This window comes from Schistocerca cancellata, chromosome 5 (assembly GCF_023864275.1).
Source record: "Schistocerca cancellata isolate TAMUIC-IGC-003103 chromosome 5, iqSchCanc2.1, whole genome shotgun sequence".
NCBI lineage: Eukaryota > Metazoa > Arthropoda > Insecta > Orthoptera > Acrididae > Schistocerca > Schistocerca cancellata.
Window position 1 is genome coordinate 335,296,511 of NC_064630.1, and position 22,304 is coordinate 335,318,814.

Here is a 22,304-nt window from a genome sequence, read left to right on the forward strand (position 1 = left end):
TGGGACGGTGCCAAATGCCTTACTGAAATCAACCTGAGCGCCGTTGTCCACTCCGCTGTGGATCACATGGAGGAACAGAGCGAGCTGAGTTTCGCAGGTTTTCTGTTTGCGGAATCCATGTTGATGTTTATAGAGGAGATGTTCATTTTCCAAAATCTTATAGGTATCTCATCTCGTTCTGACGCCTTTCCCCTAATAAGCGATTGTAGCTGCTTTTCAGTTCCGGGATCGATTATCTCAATATCTGCTATTTCGGTGCTCGCACGACGATTGAAAGGAGGAACAGTGTTACGATCTTCCGCACTGGAACAATGTTGGAGGACCGAATTCTGTGTAGTAGCATGTCTTTAATCGATGGAATAAATTTTGTTGTGATCAGATCCCTCGGTCCTCATGTTTCACTTTTTCCAAGTAGTTGTGTAACATGAGAAGTTCAGAAGAGGGACCGGAGAAAATTAACAGAATAGGGCGTGTTGATGATAGAAGGAAATAACTAGAAGTTTATGAGATAAGCTGCAATAAAATGTTATCCGGTCATGATAAAACACAGCAACTGACAAACAGAGACTAAATGGAAGTCATCTGGAGAGGCCCAGTCGGTCTCTCCTTTATAATCGCTTTTCACTAGCATCTTCACTATGAGTTGTCGCATGACATTATAGAAAGTGACGTAGGTGCGTATGCCAACCCAAACATGGTAGTATATAGGGAAGACCATCGCCAGAAACCAGCAGTTCCGTGGCCCTAAAGAGTACCTTTGCAAAGACGGTGAAAATGTGACGTTTAAAACTATTTTCAGTTTCAACATGACGAGAGGTAAGGAACAAGAGGATTTTATTGAAATTATAAAGACGTCTCCAAATCCAGCGGCGTACCATGTGTAATGGAACTAGGTGCTACGTAATATTTCTTTTGACACAAAAAGATTGACTTTTTGATAAATTTTCATTTGGACTGAGGTCGTATGGCTGCAGTTTGTGAATTCTGTGGCAGCACATACATATCTTATTTTGATAATGTCAGTTATTCAGTCTATATTATTTATTTATGCCAAAACAACAAATTATTGTGAATGTTTTAATAGTAATTAGTGTGCGAATATTATGTTCGTATTTCATCTAAAATATTTTTCTGATGCAATAAAATCGTCTACAATTTAGATGGCTTTTAAACCTGTTCGTAGTAGAAATTCTCTTTTTGCATACCAGTATTTGTTTAATATTCCGCATTTAAAGTTTAGCTTGATTCTAAAATTCATTTTTAACCAGCCGAGGTAAGTAACACGATAGACGAAATCGAGAGCTGAAAATACAGATGGCTGCAGCAAAAATCCTGATGTATTTATCAATGGTTTTTTAACACCAAAGAACGTTGGGGAAAATGTAGGAATCGGACATCACCTAGAAAGCAACAGAAAACGTATTGATACAGGCCTAAGTATGTTTGAACAGTCTTACATTATACGTATACAAGTGTTCAATTCTGCAGGATACTTGCGATCATGGCTGAGAGATGCTAATATCTGTTTTACACCACGTGATAATGCTTTTGGAAGCACCCAGAAACCTAAACTAATCTTCAAATTTATTATTTCCCTTATTTACATGAAGTTAATATTGTCGCGGTTAGCATGGAGGCTATTAGACCTGGAAACTGCAATATACACTACTTGCCATTAAAATTGCTACGCCAAGAAGAACTGCAGATGATAAATGGGTACTCATTGGACAAATATATTATACTAGAACTGACATGTAGTTGCATTTTCACGCAATTTTGGTACAGATCCTGAGAAATCAGTACCCGGACCAACCACCTATGGCCGTAATAATGGCCTTGATACGCCTGGGCATTGAGCCAAACAGAGCTTGGGTGGCGTGTACATGCAGCTTCAACACGATACCACAGTTCATCAAGATTAGTGACTGGCGTATTGTGACGAGCCAGTTGCTCGGCCACCATTGACCAGACGTTTTCAATTGGTGAGAGATCTGGAGAATATGCTGGCCAGGGCAGCAGTCGAACATTTTCTGTATCCAGAAAGGCCCGTACAGGATCTGCAACATGCGTTCGTGCATTATCCTTCTGAAATGTAGGGTTTCGCAGGGATCGAATGAAGGGTAGAAGATGGTGCAAATGGCTCTGAGCACTATGGGACTCAACTGCTGTAGTCATAAGTCCCCTAGAACTTAGAACTACTTACACCTAACTAACCTAAGGACATCACACACATCCATGCCCGAGGCAGGATTCGAACCTGCGACCGTAGCGGTCGTGCGGTTCCAGACTGTAGCGCCTTTAACTGCTCGGCCACTCCGGCCGGCCGAATGAAGGGTAGAGCCACGGGTCGGAACAAATCTGAAATGTAATGTCCACTGTTCAAAGTGCCGTCTATTCGAAAAAGAGGTGACCGAGACGTGTAACCAATGGCACCCCATGCCAGCACGCCGGATGATACGCCAGTATGGCGATGACGAATACACGTTTCCAATGTGCGTTCACCGCGATGTCGCCAAACCGGATGCGACCATCATAATGCTGTAAACAGAACCTGGATTCATCCGAAAAAAGGACGTTCTGCCGTTCGTGCACCCATGTTCGTCGTTGAGTACACCATCGCGGGGGCTCCTGTCTGTGATGCAGCGTCAAGGGTAACCGTTCGAGCTAATAGTCCATGCTGTTGCAAACGTCGTCGAACTGTTCGTGCAGATGGTTGTTGTCTTGCAAACGTCCCCATCTGTTGACTCACGGATCGAGACGGGGCTCCACGATCCGTTACAGCCATGCGGATAAGATGCCTGTCATCTGGACTGCTAGTGATACGAGGCCGTTGGGATCCAGGACGGCGTTCAGTATTACCCTCCTGAACCCAACGATTCCATATTCTGCTAACAATCATTGGATCTCGACCAACGCGAGCAGCAATGTCGCAATACGATAAACCGCAATCACGATAGGCTCAATACGACCTTTATCAAAGTTGGAAACGCGATGGTACGCATTTCTCCTCCTTACACGAGGCATCACAATAACGTTTCACCAGGCAACGCCGGTCAACTGCTGTTTGTGTATGAGAAATCGGTTGGAAACTTTCCTCATGTCAGCACGTTGTAGGTGTCGCCACCGGCGCCAACCTTATGTGAATGCTCTGAAAAGCTATTGATTTGCATATCACAGCATCTTCTACCTGTCGGTTAATTTTCGCGTCTGTGGCACGTCATCTTCGTGGTGTAGCAATTTTAATGGCCAGTAGTGTATAAACTTTAGTTGTGTCCACAACTACAACTCTGCTTTGTAAGCCACAGTGAAGACTATGGCAGATGGTGATTGCCACTGTAAGAGTTACGACGGATTCTTACCATTCTATTTGCATAGAATGGTTACTTGAACGCTAGAACTTTTTAAGCAGGTTCTCAAGGGACAGTTTACGTCTGTCTTGAAGTGTATGCTAGTTCAGATTTCAGGATCTCTTTGGCACTCTCCAGTGGGTCCAAAACATCAATTATCATTTGCGTTGACCTTGTTTGTATACATTCAGTATTCCCTGTTAGTCATATTTCGAAGGGATGACACACACTCGTTCATTTATTTTATTTTTTTTTTTTCGCATGGGTCGTAGGAGTTTCTTGTATGCAGCCTCTCTTTGTAGACTGACATTATTTCTCACTGTCCTACCAATGAACCGAAGTTTCACTCCAATTGTCTACTCGATTCCATTAGTAGCTAACACGTATGAACTGGTTTTCGCAGACCATCTGTAACAAAGATGTTGTCTCTCCAACCATCAACACAACACAACGGAACATCGTTGTTACAGGTAGTCTGCGAAAACTGGTTCTTAGATGTTGACCACTGATGGAATCGGATACACGATTGGAGTTAACCGCCATCAGCGTCAGTTAAGACATGATTATGGTGTACTGAAACACCGAAACTGGTAGCCATATAATGAATAACATCGTAAGGACGGCTGAAGGTGTTCCATTTAACTACAGATGACATATATTTGTATAGTCTCTATTTTCAGAGGTCACTTTGTTCCACATATCTGTATCACTTGCGGAAAGTCTGTAGTTACTATTAACGCAGTTTGCAAGGTCTTCAATACACAAAACGAATGGAAAAATTCGCAACACCCTTCTAAATCCGTTGATGACTTTCCATCCTAAGGAGATATCATCAGTCCAATCACAAGTTTCATTTGATACGCCTTGCGATAGTGCGTTAGGTAGTAAGCGTAGGTGTGGTACTCAGTCAAACACTTTAGTAAAGGCAACAAACTGATCATCTATCTGACTGCCCTGATCTATAGCTTTCAAGATGTCGTTTGAAAATAGCGTGAGTTACGTTTCGTAGGACCGATTTTTTTCGGAATGTCTGCTGGTTGGCGTGAGGTAGTCATTACGTTTGAGATCAGAACATACGCTTCTATAATAAGTTCATGTTATGGATGCTGGACATTAGTTTTTTGGATCACTTCTCCTGCGTGTATAGGTAAACGGGTGTGACTTGCAAGTTATTCGAGTTATTGTGCACGATCTATTTGCTCGAAGGACCTAAGGCGTGTTGTGTTAAAAGAAAGGTTAACTCAGAGATCATAGGTATATCATTGTTATAAGAGGGTATCTCAGCAGCAGATTCTGTATAGACTCCTGATAGGGACTCGTTTAGGCTGCAGAGGTTTGTTCAATTTTAGCGATTTCATTCATCGTTTCAATGGGGAAAGAATACTCCTGGACGTCCCTTTATATAGCGATATTAGAAATTTTTTTGGAAATTTGTGGTAAGGTACTATGGGACCAAACTACTAAGGTCATCGGTCCCTAGGCTTACACACTACTTTAACTTAAACTGACACACACTAAGGATAACACACACACCAATGCCCGAGGGAGGACTCGAACCTCCGACGGGGGCAGCCGCGCGAACCATGACAGTGTACCCCTGACTGCACGGCTACCCTTTGCGGCAGCAATGTTTGAAAATGGGTTTCAGCACTTATGCTTTTTTTTTTTTTTTTTTTTTGAACACCCAGTTTCAACCTCTGTAACATGCATGAGTGTATGGGCAGTAATTTTGGTGCCATTAAATTTTACCAAAATTTCTTTGGGTTTTGTAAACGATCTGTCTACAGTACTCTGCTCCTTCAGTATTTGAATGATTCGCACATTGTCGTTTTTGATAGCCAAACGCGATTCATTTAGTATCTCTCTACCTACAGCCCTTTATTTTGTTTTACATCTGTAGTGCTGTAATTTTCCATATCTCTATTGACATATCGAAGAGGAATGGAAACACCAACAAATTCTCTACGCCGCACCGGATCTCCTGGTGTCGCGGCATCGCCTGTCTGAGCAGTCCACCACAGCGGGCGTGGGGATGAGCCACGGCACACCATGCCACGCTCGGCTGCTTTCGGTCACGCTCGGCGCTCGTCGGCGGCTTCCCCCGGTCCGCCGCGCAGCATCCGCGCGGCCGGCAGTGCTGGAGCAGGCGTCGCGGCGCCCGGGCCGCAGGGGATGACGCGACGGCAGGCGACGGCGTCGGTGTCGGCGGCGACGGCGACGCGGGTAGCCGACACTCCAGGGGCCGCGGTTTCCGCGGGCAGACTGCCGCCGCTGTTGGTCCTCGCCGCCGGACTCTTGCTCTCCGTGCCGAGCAGCTGCGCTGCTCAGAAGGTACCCATCGGTAAGTACACGCGACCCATCGTATAATCATCTACGTCTACATGACTTCTCTGCAATTCACACTTAAGTGTTTGGTAAATTGTGCGTAAAACCCAGGTCAGGCTGTTTCTCCACTGTTCCACTCGGGAACGGCATGAGGGAAAAATGATCACCTTGATCTTACCGTGCGAGATTTGCTTTATTTTATCACGGTTATAATTTTTTCCTATGTAGATTACAACAAAATATTTCGTCATTCGGAGGAGAAAGATGGTGACTGAAGTTTCGTTAAAAGACTTCGCTGTAACGACAATAGCCAATGTTTTAATGATTGTCACTCCAACTCTCTTATCATACGTGGTTCGCTCTGTCCAATTTCGCTATAATGCGCAACTAGTTGCTGTTCTTTGAACTTTTTCGATGTACTTTTTCAAGCTTATATGCTAAGGATGTCACACTGCGCATCATTACTTCACAAGAGAACGCGTAAGAGTTGTGCAAATAATTTGCTAATATAATTCAGACTTTTGTTCATGTTTCCCTCAATATCTTTGTGTGATAATTACAATGTAAGCTGTCCGCAACTGTAATCCCTAGATATTTAACTGAATTGATAACCCCTTAAATTTGCGTTTTCTGTGATGTAACCGGTATTAAAAAGGAATATTTTAGTACGTATGTAGAGGACCGCACATGTGTTATTGTACAGGATAATCTGATGGCTTTACCCGGCGCAAAAAGACGAAATCATCAGAAAACCATCTGAGAGGGCTGTTCAGATTGTTTTCTGAAGCGTTTATACGGATTAAAAACAGCAGGAGGCCATAACGTTTCTTTGGGAACCCTCAGATATAATTTCCAGTACTGTGACCTTTCTGGCAAGACATCACCTTTCTTAGGATATTGCTGTCCTTCTTACTTGCGTGTGTTTTGCTATGCGGTTAACAATCGAAGTCCTGTGTATACCAATACGTTAAACCCTGATTTTTACAAATGTATGAGTTTTAAACGATTTTCTATAAATCTTTGCAAAAGGGTCACAGCAATAAACATTTCTCTTTGATAAAAATTTCGAAATAACCGTTCGGAAAGAAAGTTAAATGTGGCGCCGAAGTCTACCAGAGACGCACAGTTCAACCTGCATTATGACATTTGTCTTGCAATGAAGTGAAGCTGCTTTAGGATACCAATCTTGGCTTCCACTAGATGCAGCATCATTGTCGTCTTCTGTAAACAAGATTTACTGTAGCCTCTAACACGTAACGTATCACTTTACTCTTGAAGCATGACTTACAGTGCAGCTATACTAATAATTTAGCAATGTAGGCCTACCACACTTGTTGTCAGAAACCTCATACAAGTTGTCCCACTAACACGTAATGGTCCTTACGTTTTGAGAACCGTTTGTAATAATCCAATCATCAGACAGAATTCACTTTCCTTTTTTCATATTTTGATTTTAATCAACTCTGTTTTCTAGACTGGCTACTTCGTGAACCACATCTACTCGTACTTCGTCAAGCTGCGCCAGTCTCGTATTTACTTTATGAGGTTACATAACACTACGTTAGTGAAACTATACAATCAAAGGCAAACACTCCTTTTTTTCTTGTTTATTTTCCAACAGCATTGCTCAGCAACATCTATCACGGACAGAAAAAGTCATACAAAGGTTATTTCCATTGGTGACTTTCCCTTTCCTTCTGTTACCTTTTCTGGACTTGGCGCTATAGAAGCAAAGGTCCCATTATCTTTCCTCCACCTGTTCGCATATTGATAACTATTCGAGATTACTGTGTTCGTATGAAAATCAACTATAAATTTCTTCTTTCAGCTCCTAGAAACGCTCTTATTTTTGAATTTACACATTCGCTGTTGTAGGAAACGAAAAAGAAACAACTGAAGTGGCGAGACGAGCACGGGGAGCTTACAAAAATAGTTTGCCAAACAAATATTGCAGAGTACATTATAAATATTGTCAAGAACAATCGCAAGTCGGCCGCAGTTGTGATACTTCATGTATGCATTCTGCTGGATGTGGTCTATTGTGCAGGTAGTTCCAAATCGCTTTGTTACTATTAATGAGAGTAATATTATGCTCCTGTCAGTGTAATATTGTTCCATTAGCTGAGTAAACTGCATGTACTTGAGACGTGATCCTTCTGCTGTCTATGTTTCCAAAACTATTATTTTGGCTATACAGAGCTTTAGCGTTACAGTATGTTCATTGCAGCTAAATCTTGAAAATGCTTTAGAAGCTAAATTACCAAGACGTGAAAAATTAACAATAATTAGAGTCGAAGGAGGGAATATTGTCGTCCTATAAATATTGTACGGCCTTAGTATCCACCCAAAGAAAATTTATTGAGTTAGCTTTCACTTTATTAGCCTGCTGTACTGGAAAATGGGCAAACTTTTCGAAATCTATGTAATACGAAAATAAGTTTTTTGTAACACAGAATAGAGAATGGCGTGTATCAGTGAAATGTTTACGCTCCTTTGTATTCAAACAACGACAAAAATAAAATATTTCGAAATTAGAAGTTCTCTGTTGGAATTTTACTCAGTAAGTTTACTGTGATTTATACGGTTTTGCGTAAATAGTTTTCCATTTATGTCTGTTGTAGGTTCACTTTCTAATATCACGCGATTTGTTTGTCAATGTCCACATGGTTCGTGAGACATAGAAATTGAAAACTGTTTAGAGATAATTAATATTGTATGTATGTGCGCCTCCTTTAACGATGTATTTCTAATTAATTGTGAGTTCAAGTGATAGTAACGATAATATTAGATTTTGCAATAATTGTACCCTTTTTCTTTCTTCTTATTGCTTGTGAATTGTAAGAAACATTAACACATAGTTTTTGTGAAATCCTAGCCCCGAAATGGGTGGCGAATACCAGAGAGTGTGTGAACTAATAAGGCGTACTGAACAATTTAGACTTAACTAGTCACTCGCGATTGTGATGGTTGTCTTTCGCTGAAGCCTGGAGAAAATATAAAGTAATTATACTACATAATGTTAATTATTGTAACTTAATTCTGCTGACGGCAGAACACGAGTTACTTACTGACTTCATAGCTCCTAATACTACTTTGATGCAATGTTCATTTTTGAAGATTAATAATGTTAAAACAAAGTAAGATGGAGACGCGGATACAGTTTTTTTCTGAAGTCGCCTCTTAACTGACTAATTTATTCAAAGTGACTGTTTGTACGTATCAAAGAAAATAAGAAGCGGTTTTATTTTGCTGCGCTATAAAGGGGTTACAGAACCGCTCCAATCTCCGTCAAAGAAAATAAAGTCTTAGCGCGTTAATATTCCAAAGATCGGATTGCCTACAAAGACGTGGAAACGAGAGTCATAAATCGTTAGAGTCTCTAGAGATCTGAACGTAATACCACAGCAAAAACATATCCATTTCATCAAACTTTGAATTACGTTCCATTTATTGCTCGATAGGGTTTAGTATTTGCTCTCACGACGTCAAGCTTTTATTACTATTGAGTGTGATTCTGTTAAAGGTGATGGTGGCTGAAGCCTTTTAAAGGCGACGACCAGACGTCTGAACTAGTAATCTCAAATGTACATGAAATTTGCCCTGTTTCTGCATTCTGATTTGCTTCCTGTCCATCGTAGCTAAAACAACCTGTTAGTTGTTAATGTGAGATGCGTATTTGTTACGAAATGCTATAGCGATGTAATCTTGTGGACCTTTATTGTTACCTTGAAATACTTTTTCTTTAAAGAAATAGACTATTTTTATAGAAAACGTAAAACATCAAGTGAAATGTAATGTAAAAAAAGGGAACCTTTACCACGTAACCACAGCTATGTCAAAACATCACATGAGCGAAGATCATAATTTTATTGTTGGTATGAATATCATACAACAAACTCAATACCAATTCCTAATAATAATATTTTAGTATTTTCCTCCGAGCGTCATTAGTGAACTAAGCACATTTTCTTCAAAACAACATCATCTTTCCGCAGATGATCCTGTGCAGTAAATGATTATACTAATTCTGTCTGGCGCAGCAGCCTGATCTATGAATTGGACGCCATTTCAGCAACAACTCCGTCTATAACTTACCTTAATAGCCATACCTGGGTAAAGGTAGTTGAAAGTGAAATCCGAAGCACCTGTCATTCCTGGCGATTTTTCATATAAATGAGATGTGAAGGCTAGATAACGACAAATGAAACATTCGGTGGTCCAACCGGGATTCGCTCCCGAGACCTTTACGCTTCGAAGCGCAATTTACCACTATACTACCAAGGCCACTACCAAGGCCGACTGGGTAGTAGATGATAAACCCAGAGTAGACAAATGATTGTGAATATCGTTATTTAGCAATCTCATATCTTTTGTTTCTGTGGCATTGTAGACCATGCATAGGAAGTATTTCTCGGATTTCAGTTTTTAGTAAAGTCCTACAATGAAACTGACTTCTCGTGTCCATCCAGTCAATATAATGTGGAGTCTGGAGACCTTAGCTATTGTTGGTATGTGGCAATTACGGTAGCCATCATTCTGGTAGGCGCACTGGAGATTAGATCGAGAGGTTGGACTTTAAGAAACCTGATTCACTTTCCTCTAAGAAGTACAATAACAGCAAATACCGGTGTTTTAGCCTTTCTTTTTCCTGGCCTGTCACGAATATTAAACCAAAAAGACTACATAAGCGGTCAATTGTGTTACGAACGGATGAGTGAGGACGCTGTTTCATACCAAGCAAATTACTATCGTGAAACTACTGCAGTATTATTTTGAACGGACTTTTTCTCACACTAGCGCTCACTCATATCTAAAAGTAGATGATTGTTGTTGTTGCTGTAATCTTAAATGCGAATACTGGTTAGATGCAGCTCTTCACGCTACTCTGTCCTGTGCAAAGCTCTTCATATCAAAATTTCTATTCCAAACCACATTCATTTGAACCTGCATACTGTTCTCGTGTCTTGGTCTCCCACTGCAATTTTGATCCTCCACACTTTCCGCCAGTAGTAAATTTCAGAATATGTCATATCGACCAACGTCCTTTTTAGTCAAGTTGTGCCATAAATTTAGTTTTTCGCAGATTCCGTTCCTCATTATTTACCCGATGTACCCACCTAACCTTAGCACAAAATTTCAAAAGCTTTTATTCTCGTCATATCTTAATGTTTATCGTCCACGTTTCATTTCCATACAAGGCTACACTCCGTGCAAATACCTTCAGTAAAGACTACCTGATATTTGAATTTTCATTCTATATTAACGAATTCAGCGTTTTCATAAATACTTTTCTTGTATAACCAGTTCGCACATAATATTCTATACTTCGTTCATCATCAGTTATTGTGCAAGTCAAATAGCTAATGTCATGTAGCACTTTTGATGCCTTATTTACTACTGTAATCCCCCAGGATCCTTTTGCTTTTATTGGTGTTCGTCTTATACCCTCCTTTCAAGGCACTGCCTATTCCTCTTAACAGTTCTTTTAAGTTCTTTGCTGCCTCTGACAGAATTACAATGTCATCGACAAAGCTCAAAGTTTTTATTTCATCTCCTTGGACTTTTATTCTTTTTAAAAGTTTCTCCTTGTTTTCCTTTTTAGCTTGCACAATATATAGACTGAATAAAGTCGGGTATAGACTACAACCCCGTATGACTCCCTGTCTTAACTACTGTCTACCTTTCACGTTCTTCGTCTCTTATAACCGCAGTCTGGCTTCTGTACAATTTGCAAATAATATTTTCTTTTTTTGCATTTTGCACTGCTATCTTAAGAATTTCAAAGCTGCATTCTACGAATTCTGTAAACGTAGATTCCTTTTCTTTTATCTTCTAAGTTGCAGGGCAGATCTGTCCTCACGTGTTCCTATATTTCTCCAGCACCCATACTCATGTTCCCCAAAGTCAGCTTCTACCAATATTTCCATTCTTCTGTTAATAATTCGTGTCAGACTTATTGAGCTGATAGTGCAGTCACCGGTCATACCTGCCCTCTTTGGAAATGGAATTGTTACATGCTTCTTGAAGAATGATAGTATTTCATCTGCCTCACATATCTTGCATACCAGGTGGAATAGTTTTGTCGTGGTTGGCTCTCCAAAAATATTAATAGTTCTGAGTATATTTCGTCTGCTCCAGGAACCTGTGCTTAGTCAGATTCTTCTAGCAGTATCGCATCTCATCTTCTTGTATTACCTCTTCCCTTTCTGTAATAGAGCCTTCAAGTTCACTTTCCTTGTAAAACCCTTCTACATATTCGCTCCACCTTTCAGTTTTCCCTTCTCTGCTTGGAACTAGTCTGCTGTCTGAGCTCATTTTATTCATAAAGGTATTCTCCGTTCTCCCAACGTCTCTTTTATTTTCCTATGGGCTGCATCTATTTATTCCATCCATACCCATGATTATACAACCTTACATTTGTCCTCTAGCCATTTCTGCTTAGGTTAACTAGTTTACACTTTCTGTCAATTTCATTTTTTATGCGTCTGTATTCCCTTTCACCTCCTTCATTTCCTGTTTCGTTATTTAAATTATTTCTTTATCTTCCATGGATTTCTATTCGGCCTTATATTTTTATATACTTATGTACTTGATCCTCTGCTGCCTTCACTGTTTCAACTCTCAAAGGGCACCCATTCGTCTTCTATCGTATTCCTTTCACTTGATTCAGTCAGTCATTGATTAATGTTCTATTTGAAACTCTCAATTACCTCTGGTTATTTCTGTTTATCCAGGTTCCATTGCAATTTCTTCAGTGTAATCTGAAACCTTCATATGTCTCCAAGCTTCCTCCGTGCACACAACCTTCCTACATGACTCTAAAACCAAGTCTTAACGATTGAATTGTGCTCAGTGAAAAATTCTACCAGGCGACTTCTCTTTTGATTCCATTACCCAGTTCACGTTTTCCTTCCCTTTCTTTTCCTTTTTTCAAATTACAGTACCCCATAACAATCTAATTTTCGTTTCCCTGAAATATTTGAGTAAATTATTTTACCTCTTTACTCATTCTATCAATATCTTTCGTACCTGCTGGGTATGGTACGATAAAATGTATTAACCGCATGGAGCTTATAGTAACGTACCTGTATTCCTGCTTGGTCATTCATTATTACGCCCACTCTTGCTCCTATTTGATTGTGCGTTTTATAACCCTGTTCTCACCTGATCAGATGAGCTACTCTTCCTGCCACCGCATTTTATTAATTAACATTAACTTCAACCTATTCATTTCGATTCTAATTTCTCTAACCTACCGAACTGATAAGGGTCCACCCCCGGTAGCTGAGTGGAATGATGAACATCGGTTTGTTTGCGGACCGGCGGCGGAGGTTTGGCACTTGGTTCGTCGTATTGTGGCTTTTCTAACGCGGGACATTCCGGATCGGATTACTCCCCTTTCATTATTATTTCCGGATCGTGACTATTTTCCTCGGACAAAGACCAATGCTGTGAACTGCATTCGCGGACATGCCATTCACTACCTATTTGGACAAACTGTAGACTCTGAACTCGATTTTTGGAAATACCTCAATGACCGTCAATATGTCGTTGTCGTCACACAAAATACAGACAATTTTTCTCAAACTTCCTTGGGAGTGCTTTCCACGACCCGCCTCGCAGCTGGAATGTCTTAAGCCAAGAGAGAAGAAGGTTTCCTGTTTGAACCAATGAACATTTCTGAACAATTTAACGGAACACATCAATTTCGAGAAGACGTGACTCAACATATTACCAGCGGGGCGCAGAAGGCCTCTGATCAATTACACAACAAAAAGAAAAAAAAAAAGAAAAAGGAAGGAAAAGAGAAAAAAATAAATAAAAATAAAAATAAAATTCAGAAAAAGGAAAAAAAGTGGTCAGCGTGACAGAATGTCAATCCTTAGGGCCTGGGTTCGATTCCCGGCTGGGTCGGAGATTTTCTCCGCTCAGGGACTGGGTGTTGTGTTGTCCTAATCATCATCATTTCATCGCCATCGACGCGCAGGTCGCCTAAGTGGCGTCAACTCGAAAGACCTGCACCAGGCGGTCTACCCGACGTGAGGCCCTAGCCATACGACATTATTATTATATACCTGATAAGGGATCTAAAATGCCACTCTCTGGGTCGTAGAGTGCCAACGTTTTCCGATGACGTTATCCGAAATGTGGGCTATTTTTAACTCCAAAATGTTTTACCCAATGGAGAGGAAAGCAGAAGGAAATTGCGTTATGAAGTTCTGTCACAACAACGACCTATAGGACAAATTATAAACTAATATCTGGGAAACAATGCTCTTGCATCCAAATATCACTGCTGGCTTTGCGAACACCAGTAAGTATTCTTAAGTGGAGACTCTTCAAATATGTTCCATTCTAACGAAAGGCAAAGTGTACAGCTTATTTTTCTCTAGACTGAACGCATTTTCAGTGCCGTATGATCCTTTTGTATCAATTTACACATATTTTCCCTGTTGGCAGTAAAACCATAATAGCTATTTCATCGAGGAGATCAGCTTTGTGTAGCTCTTCCCCACCAGCCGTAGAACTGCGGGAAGGTGTTGGTTCAGTGCTGTATTGCTAAGCGAGGGTGCCCATGGCTTATTTACACTTCTCCGAAGCCGTCTCCTTAATCGCCAAACTTGTCGATAGAGACTCTGCTGAACGCTGTCGAGGTCCGGTGTTCGGTGATCATTGAGCACAGTGGTGGAATCTTGCTTTAATATCAGAGGTAGATTTTGGTGGAAGTGTATTGCCATTGATTAGACTCATCTGACGTGAGCTTCAAGTCTATGTATGATTCGTGTCGATGACTGTAAGGGATATTTACGAAGTATTCCTATTTGTGTGTATTGGATGAAATAATGTACTAGAGGCGTTAAATAAGTAATGTGACACATCTATACATTTTGCCCGTAATTTCAGATGAAAAAAATGAATTTGTTGCAGGCCTCATGAAATATTCCCGTTATAGCTCCTATAGTTTCATGAAGTTCCGATAGGTATCGGTGCTGTACGTAGCTTTCAAAATTAACACTGCAACAGAGGTGTGTTTTTTTTGGGGGGGGGGCAACCAGAGCGTTGACCTGGAGACCTGGCAGCGAACAAAAGCACAGTGAGTCGTCGGGCGAGGAGTCTGTCATCATCGCAACAAAGCCGCGCAGACCTGACTGATCTCCCGCGTGCAGGCAAGCCGCACACAGCTGTGACTCCTGTATTGTTGGAATGTGCGGGCAGTCTCATTCGAGGTGATTGGTGGATCACAAACATCTCGCTGCACAACTGGGGGTCTCTGTTGATAGTGCTGACACACTCGTCCACCTGTTGTTACTCAAAGGTGTGCGCCCAATGGATTCCTCGCCGCCTATGAGAAGAAGCAACGAAAGACCATCTGTGCGGAGTTCCTCACGAGTTAGGAGGCCGATCGCTATTTTTTTTTTGTCGAATATCTTCGCAGGAGATGAAACATTGGTTGATCATTTCGAACCGGAAATAAAAATGACAATACTTGGAGTGGCCGAGGTCACAGAACTTCACTGGACTGTGCTTCCTTATCTACCTTACAGCCCGGATCTCGCACTTCACGACTTACAGAGATTTGGACAATGAAGCATGCGCACCGTGGGAATCAGTACATGGATGATGTGGAGGTTTTTGATGCAGTAAGACTTTGGCTCCAACGTAGATTAGTAGTACAATGCGAACATACAGGCCCTCCCAGTAAGGTAGCGTAAGACTACGGAAATTATGTTGAAAAATACAGTATTGTAGCCAAGAGACTAGAGAATAATGTGGTGCAATGAAACGCTGAAAAAAAAAAGAAAAAGAACCTGCTTCTAGAAAAAAAAGTGTTGCATTACTCATTGAATGCCCCTCGTGCTTGGTGGAGTCACATAGCTTGCTCCTCCACTGTAGGTAAAGAAGATGGTCTGTCTAGCCTCCACTAGAGCCCGCGCGAGTAAGTCTCCTACTGTCGCTGATAAAGCCACGTCTTCTGCACTCTGCACCATTAAAATCGTGACGGTGATGTTCGAATCGAGTATTCATTCATGAATTGAAATCATTTCAAGTACGAATACTTGATTCAAATTTTTAAGTGGTCATATATTCTGCTTACTTCACAGATTATATCACAGGGACAGAGAAACTGAGAAAGACGAATGAAAACTCTAAACACGGTTCAGCAATAACACTTTAAACAGCATTCGACTTGAGGGTGATTACACAGAAGATTTTTGATCATTCCCGACCTTTTTGAATTATTTAGCATTAAATAATAAGCATTAAATAATTATTTAGCATTAAATAATAATTTAGCATTAAATAATAATATAATAATTTAGCATTAAATAATAGAAATTGAAAATGTAGGACTGTGACGTCAGATGGCAGATAAAAATAAATATCCTTTAAAAACGTCGAGTTCGCATAGTAAAGGCTAAAACATCACCGAGTTGTTCATCCAACTCCAGTGGCAGTAGCCAGAAAGGACGCACTGCGAATCATAGTGTGATTTAGCATTAAAATTCCGAATGTTGAAGTTCCTAGAAGAGTGAAGAAACAGTTTCCTTAAACTTGTATCTCGCGAAAATATAACGAAGGCAAAATTAGAGAAATTCGAACTCACACTCCCAACAGCAGTTTTACCGGCGAGCCGCTTGCCGTAACCGGCATCCGGCTTTTTGCGTATATTCATAAACTGAAAAGGAAAGGGACACCAGAAGCCAAACATCTTCCATCTCTTGTGCTGGACGAGGTAGTTATTTCTCATTTTGGAATAACCTTCTCTCCTAAATACACAACGTAGCCAGGTCTCTCTAAAATTTCGCTCTTAAAGTTACCGGAAAGTTTTCTCAGATACGAAGGGTGCGGTGTTGGCAGTACGAATCTTTCATGTAGGGTACGTATAACAATCAGTAAACAGAGAACCTAGTGGAGAAGCCAAAATTACAGTTTAAGATGAATGATTCGTGCACCCAGTTAGCTGTTTCTCAGTTTGCTACTTCAGAAGTAATAAATTACAAATGGAATCTAATTCGACGACTTCCTAAGTTTTTGTTCTGTCATCTATCGATTTCCTCTTAACCGTTAACAGAAAGGTGCGCATGCGTACACGAGATGCTCCAGAAGGAAAGATCAGTATTCAGGGATATGACAGGTACGATAATTCGAAGCAGACATGTCTAGTAAACATGGGCTCTAAAATGCACACCTTAACAGCAATGTCAACTTCGCAAATCTCTTCTACTGCAAGTTCTTTGCTTTCCATAATTTGGAATGAGGTAATATAGACCAAAACAACAAAAAGTGACCAGAAAATATTTGCACCAAAAAGCATACCTTAAGAGTTTTGTGTGCTTGTTCAGTAGAGGAGACATGTTTCACGGTAGCGAAGATGAATACGTGCTCTTGGCTCTTAAGGAAATTCCTTTGGATCCCACTTTAGTGGACATCTTTTTCTCATTTTGATGCATACTATCACCATGCAAAATATGAAAAGCAGAGAGCTTGCAGTAAAAGAGATTTGTTTCACAGTATCACAGAAGAACAAGCATTCGTAGCTCGAAACATATGCATTTTAGAGCCATGTTTACTAGACCTGTTTGCCGGCCGGTGTGGCCGAGCGGTTATAGGCGCTTCAGTCTGGAACTCCACGACCGCTATGGTCGCAGGTTCGAATACTGCCTTGGGTATGGATGTGTGTGTGCTGTCCTTAGGTTAGTTAGGTTTAAGTAGTTCTAAGCTCTAGGGGACTGATGGCCTCAGATGTTAAGTCCCATAGTGCTCAGAGCCATTTGAACCATTTGAACTAGACCTGTTTGTCCGAAAGATCGTACTCGTCATATCCCTGAATATTGAGCATTCGCCCTGAAACAACCCGTATGAAACAAAGAAGATAATGCATCCGGTGTCCTACGAACAGTGGATACAAAATCATTTGCTCTTCACACTTCATCGTCATTAATCATGTTTGTCGGTGATATGTTTATTGTTCTTTCCGTCGCGAAATCCGAATGACAAACTAGCACGAAACTGTGTACCGAATACAGGAATATTTATTTTCTCGTTCGTCTTGTATTTTTCAGTACACTTTTGAATACAATGTGGAATGGATAGAATATTACTAGTATATATTTTTCGTCGCAAATTGTCTGTGTGTAGCGCTATAAAAAGGCAACTCTCGAAGGTCGAGACACAGTTTTAATCTTGCAAGAGGTTTAAATAGCGCACACATCGCTACAGAATCAAAGGTACAGTTTGGAAATACGACCACATGTCATTCGTATTCGTTTAGCTTCTTTGTTAATTCACGTGGCCACGACTCATAGTGATCTAAGCTATGGAATGAAATTTCACAGTCTTTTGAATGACGCCTACATCCGTACTCCTCTACCCACAGTCTCACATGTAGTGGGGGATAGATGGTACGCCAGAGCCATATGCCTCCCAAACGGTTGCATTGGCGGATATTATTAGGGAAGAATGATTATGAGAATTTGTATGTACACAGTAGAATATCTTTAATTTCTCTTCATCACATACACACATCAAAAAAAAGTTTTGCATCACCTCGTTTCCGAGAGTTCCGGAACCTGTACAGAAAATTGGAATAGAGATGAACATAAACATAATTTTCGCCCTTTTTATTGCTCGTGAAAACCACACATTGCATGTTGCACCACCATACAGCGAGACATTCAGAGCTGGTGGTCCAGAGTGCTGTACGCACCGGTACCTCTAGTACTCAGTAGCATGTCCTCTTACATTACTGCATGCCTGTATTTGTCGTGGCATACTATCCACAAGTTCGTCAAGGCACTATTGGTCCAGATTGTCCGAATCCTCAACGGCGATTCGGCGTAGATCCCTCAGAATGGTTGGTGGGTCACGTCGTCCATAAACAGCCCTTCTCGATCTGTCTGATGTTTTTCGATAGGGTTCATGTCTGGAGAACATGCTGGCCACTCTAGTCGAGCGATTTATTTATCCTGAAGATCATTCACAAGATGTGCACAATGGGGGGCGCGAATTGTCATCCATAAAGATGAATGCCTCGCCAATATGCTGCCGAATTGGTTGCACTATCGGTCGGCATTCATGCATCGTACAGCCGTTACGGCGCCTTCTATTACCACCAGCGACGAACGTTGGCCGCAGATGATGACACTCCAAAACAGCAGGGAACCTCCACCTTGCTGCACTCGTTGAACAGTGTGTCTAAGCCGTTCATCCTGACCGGGTTGCCCCCAAACACGTCTCCGACGATTGTCTGGTTGAATCCATATGCGGCACTCATCGGTGAAGAGAACGTGATGCCAATCCTGAGCGGTCCATTCGGTATGTTGTTCGGCTCAGCAGTAGCGCTCTGCATGGTGTCGTGGTTGCAAAGATGGACCTCGCCATGGACATCGGGAGTGAAGTTGCGCATCATACAAACTACTGCCCACAGTTTGAGTCGTAACACAACGTCCTGTGGCTGCTCGAAAAGCATTATTCGACATGGTGGCGCTGCTGTCATGGTTCTGCCGAGCCATAGTCCGTAGGTAGCGGTCATCCATTGCAGCAGTAGCCGTTTGGCCGCCTGAGCGAGGTATGTCATCGACAGTTCCTGTCACTCTGTACTTCCTCAATGTCCGAACAGAATCGCTTTGGTTCACTCCGAGATGCCTGGACACTTTCCTTACTGAGAGCTCTTCCTGGCACAAAGTAACAATGCTGACGCTATCTAACCGCGTATTGACCGTCTAGGCATGGTTGAACTACAGGCAACACGAGCCATGTACCTACCTCCTTCCTTGTGGAATGACTGGGACTGATCGGCTGTCGGACCTCCTCCATCTAATAGGCGCTGCTCAAGAGTGCTTGTTTACATCCTTGGGCGTGTTCAGTGACATCTCTGAACAGTCAAAGGGACTGTGTCCATGATAGAATATCCACAGTTAATGTCAGTCTTCAGTAATTCTGGGAACCGGTGTGATGCAAAACTTTTTTAATGTGTGTACATTGGAGAAAGTAAGAAGGTTCCTCAGTTTTAACGGAAAAGGTTCTCGAATTTTCGTGGATCTTCCACTGGAGTTTGTCGAACGTCTGCCGTGATGCCTCCGAGGTAACTAAACCAATCTATGATCGCACAGCTCTCTCGTTAATCAAACTCGTTAAAAACCCATTTAGAAGCACATAATTCAAATGTTGATCCTGTGTAGGCTTTGGAAGCGGCCTCAGTGATGAGTGCAGCACACTTCCTGCCGATGATGCACACTATTAAATTTCTGTGTTCGCTCTATCTCAAACATATTCGAAAAGATCTGCTTAGTTTCTGGAAGGTTCCAAACGATTACTGTAATTTTTTTTTATTTATGCATTTATTTTACTTGGCAAGAGGTCATTTGAAATATATTTCTTTTATTTCTTCTTTTTCTCATCAGTTTTCTGACTAGTTTCATGCACCTGGCCACGAATGTCTGTTCTGTGCCACCCTCTTCATCTCAGAGTAGTTCAAATGTTTCAGATGGCTCTGAGTACTATGAGACTTGACATTTGAGGTCATACGCCCCTTGAACTTAGAACTACTTTAACCTAACTAACCTAAGGACATCACACACACCCATGCCCGAGGCAGGACCGTAGCGGTCGCGCGGTTCCAGACTGAAGCGCCTAGAACCGCTCGGTCACAAAGGCCGGCTCTCAGAGTAGCACTTGCACTCAACGTCCTCAGTTATTTGTTACACATATAGCCATCATGCCTTCTATTACAGTTTTTACCCACTACAGCTCCCTCTAGTACCATGGAAGTTATTCCATGATGTCAGAACACATGTCCTGTCGTCCTGTTTCTTCTTCTTGTTAGTGTTTTCCACTTGTTGCCTTTTTTGCCGGTTCCGCAGAGAACCTCCTCATTCCTCACCTTATCAGTCCACCTAATGACAACATCCACCTGTAGCACCACATCTCACAAACGCTTCAACTCTCTTCTATTCCGATTTTCTCTTATGCTGTGATTCACGTCTATACAACACTGGCTCTGAGCACTATGGGACTTAACATCTATGGTCATCAGTCCCCTAGAACTTAGAACTACTTAAACCTAACTAACCTAAGGACAGCACACAACACCCAGCCATCACGAGGCAGAGAAAATCCCTGACCCCGCCGGGAATCGAACCCGGGAACCCGGGCGTGGGAAGCGAGAACGCTACCGCACGACCACGAGATGCGGGCTCTATACAACACTGTGCTCAAAATGTACGTTCTCAGTAATCTCTTCCTTAAATTGAGGCAGGTGTTTCATATTATTAGACCTCTTTTTCTATTTGTGCATATTAACGTAAAAATGTTAGCGACAGTTTCTATAGCTTTGCGTGTAGCACTGAAAATCTTAAAGTCGTTTCGATTTTCAAAATTATTTTCTAATAATGGATATATATGCTTCTGACGATGTGTCCCTACCAAAAACATAGTCCTGAGATATATATTTTAGAATGTCTTACATCCAATCGCGTTCGTGGTTCGATATTCCTTAAGCTAGTTCGTAATTTATCACGAGACGGTGTGTAACTGTACTGGAGGCTTTCTACATGTTAAGAAAAACATGATGAACCTGAGACGCGCTATTTATGGGATACTCAAGATCGTAAATGAGTAGTATTAAGCACCAAATGTCGTTGATTGTTCATCTTGATGAGGAGATCTGAAAATAATGATTGAATTTTTAAGAAATTTTTATTCATACAGAAAATTAAGTAACTGTAGTACCACATTACTTATTTCAGTTTCACAGCAGGGATTTTCAGGTATGCTAAGAAAATAAAGCAAAATTTCCCATATAATCTAGATATCTACAAGCGAACCGCAAAACGGTACCACTGAAAGTTAATTATCACAAAAATAAATCTGTCCTATAAATGGGAGAATGATAATACACTATTTCATTTTGAAATGACTGTATTTGTATCACGTCAGGATATGTAAGTTAAGAAACTCCCGATGGATTGTGTAAAAATTGTAATATCGCCATTTGCGACGAGCCTGATTTCGCACATAGCTTAAAATAGTATGGATGAAAATGGATGGAGAATTTTCTTTGGAAGTGGTATATTCATATATTTCTGAAATTATTATTTGCCGATACACACAGATCAGTTGACTTTAGGAAAGGCAAAGACACTAGAGTGGCAGTTTTGACATTGCGCATGATAGTGTAAACATGACTTCATAGGATCTGTCAACCAAAAAACCGTTCCTCAAAGTAAAGCGGTGCAACAAGTCCAAAATAGCAGGAAAATAAGCGTAAGCTACAGGAAAATGCAGTTTATAAACACTATTTACAAGAACTAAGACAGGAAAAATAAGACTGGAACACCACGAACAAAATTCTCGGATTAGAAAGCGTATAAAACGGAGGTGTAGTCTTTCAGCCTTTCTTTCTAATATTTAGACTTAGATCCAAGAAACTATGACGGAAATGAAACAAAGCCTCAGAAGTAATACTAGAGTACAAGGTGCAAGGATACGAGTGGCAAGATTCGCTGATGACGTTGCTATCTTCAGCGAAAGTGTGGAAGTACTGCAAGACCTGTTGGATGGAAGCCCAATGACTGCACACTGGTTGTTGACGTTAAACCGAAGAAAAGTTAAAGTTTTCCTTTATCTTTA

At 41.2% G+C, this 22,304-nt stretch overlaps 1 protein-coding gene across 1 annotated transcript in view; it reads left to right on the forward strand.

Annotated features, from left to right (window-relative positions):
• Positions 1–5,586: 5,586 nt before the first annotated feature.
• The window catches only part of LOC126188270 (glutamate receptor 1-like), a 1,232,223-nt gene continuing 1,215,505 nt past the window's right edge, over positions 5,587–22,304 (forward strand). The window contains exon 1 of the mRNA XM_049929849.1: positions 5,587–5,688. The gene's annotated coding sequence lies outside the window, so the exon portion shown is untranslated. The remainder of the gene's footprint in view (positions 5,689–22,304) is intronic.